Genomic DNA, 12,094 nt, shown 5'->3' with positions numbered 1-12,094 from the left:
ACAAAAAGTTTGGGTATTTGTTTCTCAGAGACGATTCAACCAATCTACTAGATGTTTTTATATTTACCATGCCTGCCCTTAGCTCCATACGAGAAAAATAATATTATTTTGATCAGTCACATGGTTTGGCCGCCATCTTGGATTTTGTGAAAATAGACATTATGCAACTACATGTTTTGTATTAGTCTGATTTCTTTCAAATTTTATATGTGCATTTGTGTCATCAGATGCATCATTTTGCCCCAATAGCACACTGTTAGGCCACATGGCTGGGCACCCATGGGGTGGGGGCTTCTAACCTCATTAATATGCATAACTGTTATAACTCAAGCACTGTTGTAGTTAGGATGATGAATCCTGTGTTATTATGACAACAATCAACAAGATATTCGATTAAATTAACAAATGACCATATATGGTCATGTGAGCTCATTAATATGCATAACTGTCATATCTCAAACACTGTTGCAGTTAGGAAGTGGAATCCTGTGTTATTATGACAACATTGAACAAGATATTTGATTAAAATAACAGATGACCATATATGGTCATGTGAACTCATTAATATGCATAACCATTATATCCTAAACACTGTTGCATTTAGGGAGATGAATCCTGTGTTATTATGACAACAGTGAACAAGAGATTTGATTAAAATAACAGATGACCATATATGGTCATGTGAACTCATTAATACGCAAAGCAGTCATATCTAAAACACTGTCGCAGAGCAGGACATGTAACTAGTGTCATTATGAAGACATTGAATGAAAGATGTAACTGACATTAGAAATGGCTATATATGATTATGTAAACTCATTATTGTGCATAAGAACATGGCTCATTATATATCCTGAAAATCATATTTATTTTGATCAGTCACGTGGTTTGGCCGCCATCTTGGATTTTGTGAAAATAGAAATTATGCAACTACATGTTTTGTATTAGTCTGATTTCTTTCAAATTTTGTATGTGCATTTGTGTCATCAGATGCATCATTTTGCCCCAATAGCACACTGTTAGGCCACGTGGCTGGGCACCCATGGGGTGGGGGCTTCTAACCTCATTAATATGCATAACTGTTATAACTCAAGCACTGTTGTAGTTAGGATGATGAATCCTGTGTTATTATGACAACCTTGAACAAGAGATTTGATTAAAATAACAGATTACCATATATGGTCATGTGAACTCATTAATATGCATAGCAGTCATATCTGAAACACTGTCGCAGAGCAGGACATGTAACTAGTGTCATTATGAAGACATTGAATGAAAGATGTAACTGACATTAGAAATGGCTATATATGATTATGTAATCTCATTATTGTGCATAAGAACATGGCTCATTATATATCCTGAAAACCATATTTCGATAACCAAAGCAGGTAAATACATGGTACCAACTTCATTTCAACCTCATGTTACTGATAATAAGAGCTACCTGATTGTCTGACATGTAACCTCATTAATTATGAAACAGAATCTTATCAGCTTGGGCCCCGGTGACGCCGCTTGCGGCTTTAATTAGGGGCCCAAGCCCAAAGGGCGAGGCCCCTATTATTATCGTTCAGTTTTTTCTTTCTTTCTTTCTTTCTTTCTTCCGTAACTTTTTTCGTCAAGCCGTTTGAGAAAACCGCTGAACGGAATGGTCTGATAATGCTCTATACTGATAGTCCCTAATGTGAACTGGTGCAACATGCTTTCAGAATTTCGATTGGTCAATTAGTTTGGCAGCCATATTGGATTGAAATAAAACCGGAAGTGGCTGTTTGACCACTTTCTGAGGGTCTAGGCGTCTAGATTTTTTTATGGCATATAGTACAACTCATGTGTAATAGATATCAGCAATAAAAACTTTAGCGATCATGTGACTTTTCCCGCCATTTTGTTTTTCCTAAAAACGGCAAAAAACACTTAAAAATCTTCTTCTTCAGAACCACTAAGCAGAATGCTCTCATATGTAGTATTTATCTTCTATATATGAATCCCATTTATGTTTGAAAAAAATATTGTGATTGGTCACATGGTTTGGCCGCCATATCGGGTTTCTTCTAAACAGGAAGTAGTTTTTTTACTCATGCCACACTTGAGAGATTATTTTCCATATTGCTGTATGGCATCTCTATATCAATCTCTTTCAGAAACCTAAAAAAGATTTCAGATCAGTCACATGGTTTGGCCGCCATCTTGGATTTTAAGCAAAATTGTCCAAAAGTTCGGGCATTTGTTTCTCAGAGGTGATTCAACCAATCTACTAGATGTTTTTATATTTACCATGCCTAGCCTTAGCTCTATATGAGAAAAATAATATTATTATGATCAGTCACATGGTTTGGCCGCCATCTTGGATTTTATGAAAACAAATCTTGTGCAATTACATGTGTTGTATTGGTCCGATTTGGATAAAATTGTATATGTGCATACTACTCTTGAGATGCATTCTTTCAACCGAATGGCACGTGGCTGGGTTTTGTCGCTGGGCACCTAAGGGGTGGGGGCTTCTAACCTCATTAATATGCATAACTGATATATCTCAAGCACTGTTGGAGTTAGGAAGATGAAACCTGTGTTATTATGACAACATTAAACAATTGATTTCATTAAAATAACAGATTACCATATATGGTCATGTGAACTTATTAATATGCATAACCATTATATTTTAAACACTGTTGTAGTTAGAAAGATGATTCCTGTGTTATCATAACAGTGAACAAGAAATTTGATTAAAATAACAGATGACCATATATGGTCATGTGAACTCATTAATATGCATAACCATTATATTTTAAACACTGTTGTAGTTAGGAAGATGAATCCTGTGTTATTATGACAACAGTGAACAAGAGATTTGATAAAAATAACAGATGACCGTATATGGTCATGTGAACTCATTAATATGCATAGCAGTCATATCTAAAACACTGTCGCAGAGCAGGACATGTAACTAGTGTCATTATGAAGACATTGAATGAAAGATGTAACTGACATTAGAAATGGCTATATATGATTATGTGATCTCATTATTGTGCATAAAAACATGGCTTATTTTATATCCTGAAAACGAAATTTCGATAACCAAACCAGGTAAATACATGGTACCAATTTCATTTTGATCTCATGTTACTGATAATTCAAGCTACCTGATTGTCTAACATGTGATCTCATTAATTATGAAACAGAATCTTGTCAGCTTGGGCCCCGGTGACGCCGCTTGCGGCTTTAATTAGGGGCCCAAGCCCAAAGGGCGAGGCCCCTATTATTATCGTTCAGTTTTTTCTTTCTTTCTTTCTTTCTTTCTTCCGTAACTTTTTTCGTCAAGTCGTTTGAGAAAACCGCTGAACGGAATGGTCTGATAATGCTCTATACTGATAGTCCCTAATGTGAACTGGTGCAACATGCTTTCAGAATTTCGATTGGTCAATTAGTTTGGCAGCCATATTGGATTGAAATAAAATCGGAAGTGGCTGTTTGACCACTTTCTGAGGGTCTAGGCGTCTAGATTTTTTTATGGTATATAGTACAACTCATGTGTAATAAATATCAGCAATAAAAACTTTAGCGGTCATGTGACTTTTCCCGCCATTTTGTTTTTCGTAAAAACGGCAAAAAACACTTAAAAATCTTCTTCTTCAGAACCACCAAGTAGAATGCTCTCATATGTAGTATTTAGCTTCTATATATGAATCCCATTTAGGTTTGATAAAATTTTTACGATTGGTCACGTGGTTTGGCCACCATTTTGGATTTCTTCTAAACAGGAAGTAGTTTTTTACTATGGCAACACTTGAGGGATTATTTTCAATTTTGCTTCATGGCATCTGTATATCTATCTCTTTCAGAAACCTAAAAAAGATTTCAGATCAGTCACGTGGTTTGGCCGCCATCTTGGATTTTAAGCAAAATTGCCCAAAAGTTTGGGCATTTGTTTCTCAGAGGTGATTCAACCAATCTACCAGATGTTTTTATATTTACCATGCCTGGCCTTAGCTCCATATGAGAAAAATAATATTATTTTGATCAGTCACATGGTTTGGCCGCCATCTTGGATTTTATGAAAACAGATCTTGTGCAATTACATGTGTTGTATTGGTCCGATTTGGCTAAAATTGTATATGTGCATTCTACTCTTGAGATGCATTTTTTCAACCGAATGGCACGTGGCTGGGTTTTGTCGATGGGCGCCTAAGGGGTGGGGGCTTCTAACCTCATTAATATGCATTACTGATATATCTCAAGCACTGTTGGAGTTAGGAAGATGAAACCTGTGTTATTATGACAACATTAAACAATTGATTTCATTAAAATAACAGATTACCATATATGGTCATGTGAACTCATTAATATGCATAACCATTATATCTCAAACACTGTTGTAGTTAGGAAGATGATTCCTGTGTTATCATGACAACAGTGAACAAGAGATTTGATTAAAATAACAGATGACCATATATGGTCATGTCAACTCATTAATATGCATAACCATTATATCTTAAGCACTGTTGCAGTTAGGAAGATGAATCCTGTGTTATTATGACAACAGTGAACAAGAGATTTGATTAAAAATAACAGATGACCATATATGGTCATGTGAACTCATTAATATGCAAAGCAGTCATATCTAAAACACTGTCGCAGAGCAGGACGTGTAACAAGTGTCATTACGAAGACATTGAATGAAAGATGTAACTGACATTAGAAATGGCTATATATGATTATGTAATCTCATTATTAAGAACATGGCTCATTATATATCCTGAAAACCATATTTCGATAACCAAACCAGGTAAATACATGGTACCAACTTCATTTTGACCTCATGTTACTGATAATTCAAGCTACCTGATTGTCTAACATGTGACCACATTAATTATGAAACAGAATCTTGTCAGCTTGGGCCCCGGTGACGCCGCTTGCGGCTTTAATTAGGGGCCCAAGCCCGAAGGGCGAAGCCCCTATTATTATCGTTCAGTTTTTTCTTTCTTTCTTTCTTTCTTTCTTCCGTAACTTTTTTCGTCAAGCCGTTTGAGAAAACTGCTGAACGGAATGGTCTGATAATGCTCTATACTGATAGTCCCTAATGTGAACTGGTGCAACATGCTTTCAGAATTTCGATTGGTCAATTAGTTTGGCTGCCATATTGGATTGAAATGAAACCGGAAGTGGCTGTTTGACCACTTTCTGAGGGTCTAGGCGTCTAGATTTTTTTATGGTATATAGTACAACTCATGTGTAATAAATATCAGAAATAAAAACTTTAGCGGTCATGTGACTTTTCCCGCCATTTTATTTTTCCTAAAAACGGCAAAAAACACTTTAAAATCTTCTTCTTCAGAACCACCAAGCAGAATGCTCTCATATGTAGTATTTAGCTTCTATATATGAATCCCATTTATGTTTGAAAAAATTATTACGATTGGTCACGTGGTTTGGCCACCATTTTGGATTTCTTCTAAACAGGAAGTAGTTTTTTTACTCATGCCACACTTGAGGGATTATTTTCAATATTGCTGTATGGCATCTCTATATCAAACTCTTTCAGAAACCTAAAAAAGATTTCAGATCAATCACATGGTTTGGCCGCCATCTTGGATTTTAGGTAAAATTGACCAAAAGTTTGGGCATTAGTTTCTCAGAGTTGATTCAACCGATTAACTTCTGGTTTTGAATATAACATGCCTGAACATTGCTACATATGAGAAAAATAATATATTTTCGATAAGTCACGTGGTTTGGCCGCCATCTTGGATTATGTGAAAATGAAACTTGTGCAATTTCATGTGTTGTATTGGTCAGGTTTGGCTGAAATTGTGTATGTCAATTCTACTCAAGAGTCGCATTCTTTTCCCTGAATGTCACATGGCTAGGTTGTGTGGCTACGCGCCCATGGGGTGGGGGCTTCTAACCTCATTAATATGCATAACTGCTATATCTTGAGCACTGTTGTAGTTAGGAAGATGAAACCTGCTGAATTGTGATGACGTTAAACAAGAGATTTGAATAAAATAACAGATGACCATATATGGTCAGGTGGACTCATTAATATGCATAACTGTTATATCTCAAGCACTGTTGCAGGTAGGAAGATGAAACCTGTGTTATTATGATGATGTTAAACAAGAGATTTGGCTAAAATAACAGATGACCATATATGGTCATGTGAACTCATTAATATGCATAATTGTCATATCTGAAACACTGTTGCAGAACAAGACATGCAACCAGTGCCATAATGAAGACATCTCCCAAAAAAATTAACTCATATAAGAGAATATCATTTATGATTATGTAACCTCATTAATATGCATGAGCACATGGCTCCTTGTATATTCTAAAAACCGTATCTCAATAACCGAACCAGGTAAATAGAAGGAAGCATCAGCATGTCAACCTCATTGTACAAATCATTCAAAGTACTTTAATGGCAATTCGCTGAATTATGGTGACATTAAACAAGAGATTTGAATAAAATAACAGATGAACATATATGGTCAGGTGAACTAATTAATATATGCATAAGCACATGGCTCCTTGCATATTCTAAAAAAATATCTCGATAACCAAACCAGGTAAAAAGAAGGAACCATCGGCACGTCAACCTTATTGTACAAATCATTCAAAGTACTTTAATGGCAATTCATTGACCACTTTAATTACATAATTCGTCTGATAGCTTGGGCCCCGGTGACGCCGCTTGCGGCTTTAATTCTTCTTTCTTCTTTCTTTCTTTCTTCCGTAACTTTTTTCGTCAAGCCGTTTGAGAAAACCGCTCAACAGAATGGTCTGATAATGTTCTATACTGATAGTCCCTAATGTGAACTGGTGCAACATGCTTTCAGAATTTTGATTGGTCAATTAGTTTGGCAGCCATATTGGATTGAAATAAAACCGGAAGTGGCTGTTTGACCACTTTCTGAGGGTCTAGGCGTCTAGATTTTTTTATTGTATATAGTACAACTCATGTGTAATGAATATCAGCAATAAAAACTTTAGCGGTCATGTGACTTTTCCCGCCATTTTGTTTTTCCTAAAAACGGCAAAAAACACTTAAAAATCTTCTTCTTCAGAACCACCAAGCAGAATGCTCTCATATGTGGTATTTAGCTTCTATATATGAATCCCATTTATGGTTGAAAAAATGTTTACGATTGGTCACGTGGTTTGGCCACCATTTTGGATTTCTTCTAAACAGGAAGTAGTTTTTTTACTCTGGCAACACTTGTGGGAATATTTTCAATTTTGCTTCATGGCATCTGTGTATCAAGCCCTTTCAGAAACCTAAACAAAATTTCAGATCAGTCACATGGTTTGGCCGCCATTTTGGATTTTAAGCAAAATTGACCAAAAGTTTGGGTATTTGTTTCTCAGAGACGATTCAACCAATCTACTAGATGTTTTTATATTTACCATGCCTGGCCTTAGCTGCATACGAGAAAAATAATATTATTTTGATCAGTCACGTGGTTTGGCCGCCATCTTGGATTATGTGAAAATAGAAATTATGCAACTACATGTTTTGTATTTGTCTGATTTCTTTCAAATTTTGTATGTGCATTTGTGTCATCAGATGCATCATTTTGCCCCAATAGCACAATGTTAGGCCACGTGGCTGGGCACCCATGGGGTGGGGGCTTCTAACCTCATTAATATGCATAACTGTTATAACTCAAGCACTGTTGTAGTTAGGATGATGAATCCTGTGTTATTATGACAACCTTGAACAAGAGATTCGATTAAAATAACAAATGACCATATATGGTCATGTGAGCTCATTAATATGTATAACTGTCATATCTCAAACACTGTTGCAGTTAGGAAGTGGAATCCTGTGTTATTATGACAACAGTGAACAAGAGATTTGATTAAAATAACAGATGACCATATATAGTCACGTGAGCTCATTAATATGCATAATCGTTATATCTCAAACACTGTTGCAGTTAGGAAGATGAATCCTGTGTCATTATGACAACAGTGAACAAGAGATTTGATTAAAATAATAGATAACCATATATGGTCATGTGAACTCATTAATATGCAAAGCAGTCATATCTAAAACACAGTCGCAGAGCAGGACATGTAACTAGTGTCATTATGAAGACATTGAATGAAAGATGTAACTGACATTAGAAATGGCTATATATGATTATGTAAGAACATGGCTCATTATATATCCTGAAAACCATCTTTCGATAACCAAACCAGGTAAATACATGGTACCAACTTCATTTCGACCTCATGTTACTGATAATACAATCTACCTGCAGCTGATTGTCTAACATGTGACCTCATTAATTATGAAACAGAATCTTATCAGCTTGGGCCCCGGTGACGCCGCTTGCGGCTTTAATTTCTTCTTTCTTCTTTCTTTCTTTCTTCCGTAACTTTTTTCGTCAAGCCGTTTGAGAAAACCGCTGAACGGAATGGTCTGATAATGTTCTATACTGATAGTCCCTAATGTGAACTGGTGCAACATGCTTTCAGAATTTTGATTGGTCAATTAGTTTGGCAGCCATATTGGATTGAAATAAAACCGGAAGTGCCTGTTTGACCACTTTCTGAGGGTCTAGGCGTCTAGATTTTTTTATGGTATATAGTACAACTCATGTGTAATAAATATCAGAAATAAAAACGTTAACGGTCATGTGACTTTTCCCGCCATTTTGTTTTTCCTAAAAACGGCAAAAAACACTAAAAAATCTTCTTCTTCAGAACCACCTAGCAGAATGCTCTCATATGTAGCATTTAGCTTCTATATATGAATCCCATTTATGTTTGAAAAAAATATTACGATTAGTCACGTGGTTTGGCCACCATTTTGGATTTTGTGAAAATAGAAATTATGCAACTACATGTTTTGTATTAGTCTGATTTCTTTCAAATTTTGTATGTGCATTTGTGTCATCAGATGCATCATTTTGCCCCAATAGCACACTGTTAGGCCACGTGGCTGGGCACCCATGGGGTGGGGGCTTCTAACCTCATTAATATGCATAACTGTTATAACTCAAGCACTGTTGTAGTTAGGATGATGAATCCTGTGTTATTATGACAACCTTGAACGAGAGATTCGATTAAAATAACAAATGACCATATATGGTCATGTGAGCTCATTAATATGCATAACTGTCATATCTCAAACACTGTTGCAGTTAGGAAGTGGAATCCTGTGTTATTATGACAACATTGAACAAAAGATTTGATTAAAATAACAGATGACCATATATAGTCACGTGAGCTCATTAATATGCGTAATCGTTATATCTCAAACACTGTTGCAGTTAGGAAGATGAATCCTGTGTCATTATGACAACAGTGAACAAGAGATTTGATTAAAATAGCAGATGACCATATATGGTCATGTGAACTCATTAATATGCATAACCATTATATCTTAAACACTGTTGCAGTTAGGAAGATGAATCCTGTGTTATTATGACAACAGTGAACAAGAGATTTGATTAAAATAACAGATGACCATATATGGTCATGTGAACTCATTAATATGCATAACCATTATATCTTAAACATTGTTGCAGTTAGGATGATGAATCCTGTGTTATTATGACAACAGTGAACAAGAGATTTGATTAAAATAACAGATGACCATATATGGTCATGTGAACTCATTAATATGCATAGCAGTCATATCTGAAACACTGTCGCAGAGCAGGACATGTAACTCCTGTCATTATGAAGACATCGAATGAAAGATGTAACTGACATTAGAAATGGCTATATATGATTATGTAATCTCATTATTGTGCATAAGAACATGGCTCATTATATATCCTGAAAACCATATTTCGATAACCAAACCAGGTAAATACATGGTACCAACTTCATTTCGACCTCATGTTACTGATAATACAATCTACCTGCAGCTGATTGTCTAACATGTGACCTCATTAATTATGAAACAGAATCTTATCAGCTTGGGCCCCGGTGACGCCGCTTGCGGCTTTAATTAGGGGCCCAAGCCCGAAGGGCGAGGCCCCTATTCTTATTGTCCGGTTTTTAGGGGCCCAAGCCTGAAGGGCGAGGCCCCTATTCTTATCGTCCGGTTTTTTCTTCTTTCTTCTTTCTTTCTTTCTTCCGTAACTTTTTTCGTCAAGCCGTTTGAGAAAACCGCTGAACGGAATGGTCTGATAATGCTCTATACTGATAGTCCCTAATGTGAACTGGTGCAACATGCTTTCAGAATTTCGATTGGTCAATTAGTTTGGCAGCCATATTGGATTGAAATAAAACCGGAAGTGGCTGTTTGACCACTTTCTGAGGGTCTAGGCGTCTAGATTTTTTTATGGTATATAGTACAACTCATGTGTAATAAATATCAGCAATAAAAACTTTAGCGGTCATGTGACTTTTCCCGCCATTTTGTTTTTCCTAAAAACGGCAAAAAACACTTTAAAATCTTCTTCTTCAGAACCGCCAAGTAAAATGTTCTCATATTCAGTACTTAGCTTCTACATATGGAGCAGATTTAGATTTGAGAAATTCATTATGATTGATCACGTGGTTCGGCCGCCATTTTGGGTTTGTTCTCAACAGGAAGTAGTTTTTTACTCATGCCGCACTTGAGCGATTATCTCAAATATTGAGTCATGGCATGTCTCTAACTAACCCTTTCTGAAACCTAAAAAAAATTTCAGATCAGTCACATGGTTTGGCCGCCATCTTGGATTTTAAGCAAAATTGATTAAAAGTTTGGGCATTTGTTTCTCAGAGGTGAGTCAACGAATCTACTAGATGTTTTTATATTTACCATGCCTGGACTCAACTGCATATGAAAAAAATAATATATTTTCGATAAGTCACGTGGTTTGGCCGCCATCTTGCATTTTGTGAAAATTGAAATTATGCAACTACATGTTTTGTATTAGTCCGATTGGAATAAAATTTTGTATGTGTATTCTACTCTTTAGATACATTCTTTCCCCTGAATGGCATATGGCTAGGTCATGTGGCTACACGCCCATGGGGTGGGGGCTTCTAACCTCATTAATATGCATAGCTGCTATATCTCAAGCACTGTTGCAGTTAGGAAGATGATTCCTGTGTTATCATGACAACAGTGAACCTTAGATTTGATTAAAATAACATATGACCATATATGGTCATGTGAACTCATTAATATGCATAACTGTTATATCTCAAGCACTGTTGCAGGTAGGAAGATGAAACCTGTGTTATTATGATGATGTTAAACAAGAGATTTGAATAAAATAACAGATGACCATATATGGTCATGTGAACTCATTAATATGCATAATCGTTGTATCTCAAACACTGTTGCAGTTAGGAAGATGAATCATGACTATGTTGAACAAGAGATTTGATTAAAATAGCAGATGACCATATATTAATAACCTTTATATCTCAAATAAATATATGGAACCAACTGCATTTCGACCTCATGGTACTAATCATTCAAACTAATTGTGTATCATTTGACATTGTTTATGGCATGTATACTTGGGCCCCTGTGATGCTGCTTGCAGCTTTAATTAGGGGCCCAAGCCTGTAGGGCGTGGCCCCTATTCTTATTGTCCGGTTTTTTAGGGGCCCAAGCCCAAAGGGCGAGGCCCCTATTATTATCGTTCAGTTTTTTCTTTCTTTCTTTCTTTCTTTCTTCCGTAACTTTTTTCGTCAAGCCGTTTGAGAAAACCACTGAACGGAATGGTCTGATAATGCTCTATACTGATAGTCCCTAATGTGAACTGGTGCAACATGCTTTCAGAATTTCGATTGGTCAATTAGTTTGGCAGCCATATTGGATTGAAATAAAACCGGAAGTGGCTGTTTGACCACTTTCTGAGGGTCTAGGCATCTAGATTTTTTTATGGTATATAGTACAACTCATGTGTAATAGATATCAACAATAAAAACTTTAGCGGTCATGTGACTTTTCCCGCCATTTTGTTTTTCCTAAAAACGGCAAAAAACACTTAAAAATCTTCTTCTTCAGAACCACCAAGTAGAATGCTCTCATATGTAGTATTTAGCTTCTATATATGAATCCCATTTATGTTTGAATATTTTTTTACGATTGGTCACGTGGTTTGGCCACCATTTTGGATTTCTTCTA

This window comes from Saccoglossus kowalevskii, unplaced genomic scaffold (genome assembly GCF_978046115.1).
Source record: "Saccoglossus kowalevskii unplaced genomic scaffold, keSacKowa6.1 SCAFFOLD_170, whole genome shotgun sequence".
Taxonomy (NCBI): domain Eukaryota; kingdom Metazoa; phylum Hemichordata; class Enteropneusta; family Harrimaniidae; genus Saccoglossus; species Saccoglossus kowalevskii.
The sequence above is the reverse complement of the archived record's forward strand: the minus strand, read 5'-3'. Positions refer to the sequence as shown.